At 49.6% G+C, this 863-nt stretch overlaps 1 protein-coding gene across 1 annotated transcript in view; it reads left to right on the forward strand.

Annotated features, from left to right (window-relative positions):
• TTYH2 (tweety family member 2) overlaps positions 1 to 863 on the forward strand; it is a 48,448-nt gene that overhangs the window by 6,710 nt on the left and 40,875 nt on the right. The window lies entirely within an intron of this gene.

The following is an 863-nucleotide window of genomic DNA, read 5'->3' on the forward strand; positions in this document are numbered from 1 at the left end:
TGTATCCTAGTAGTGCTGCACAGTGATATTCCTTCTCCATCAGTCCTCTTCTACCAGTCAGGTTTTACTGATTGGGACCAACACACACCATGATCCTCCTGCACCTTGTAATACAGATCAGCATTAGCGTATATGGTATATCAATCCTATTCCAGTGTGGAGGTTACAACAGAAATGACTTGCCAGTAAATGTTACAGCAATAAAGTCCTCGATGAAATCCGTCCCGGCGTTTGTGGAAGCCGCTGTTCGTGTTCACGAGGCCGGCCCTCCTCCTCATACGAGATGTCATCAGAAGGAAATAGCTATTCAGCTCCCTTTTGATCCCGAATAAATGGCAGAGAACGGGCGTCATGTCTTATTAAAGAGAAGTCACGGCCTTTGTGTCGCTGTGCTCGCGGCGCCGCGCACAGATAAAGTTACATCAATCGGTTGCTTGAAAAAAGTCCATTGTGTTCAGCTGTTCATACTGGTAATCCCGCAGCAGGTGATCCGACCCGAAGACAAAAAGCCCCATTAGAGGACGCAAAAGATATTTCCAGCTTCGCTCGGCAACGTCCGGTTATGTATTTACTCCTCTTCTTAATGGAGAGACACATGTCGGGGTACATAGACCCGTGCGCGTCAGTCTCTGCCCCCAGGAGCTTACAATCTAATGTCATTAGGGACAGGCTGAGTGGAAGTCAATTAACTAACACAAATCTGGGAGGGGAGAACATGCACACTCCATGCACACAGTATTCCTGCTGTGATCAGAACCTGGGACCCGGAGGTGCAAGGAACGAGCACTAGCCACCATGCATACCCCACAATCATAGTGCAAAGGGTGCCAAGTGGGTTCTGGGCCAGGGGGAGGGGGAGGGGG

Source organism: Nanorana parkeri, unplaced genomic scaffold, assembly GCF_000935625.1.
Source record: "Nanorana parkeri isolate BGI_ZX_2015 unplaced genomic scaffold, ASM93562v1 scaffold1157, whole genome shotgun sequence".
NCBI classification, from domain to species: Eukaryota; Metazoa; Chordata; class Amphibia; order Anura; family Dicroglossidae; genus Nanorana; species Nanorana parkeri.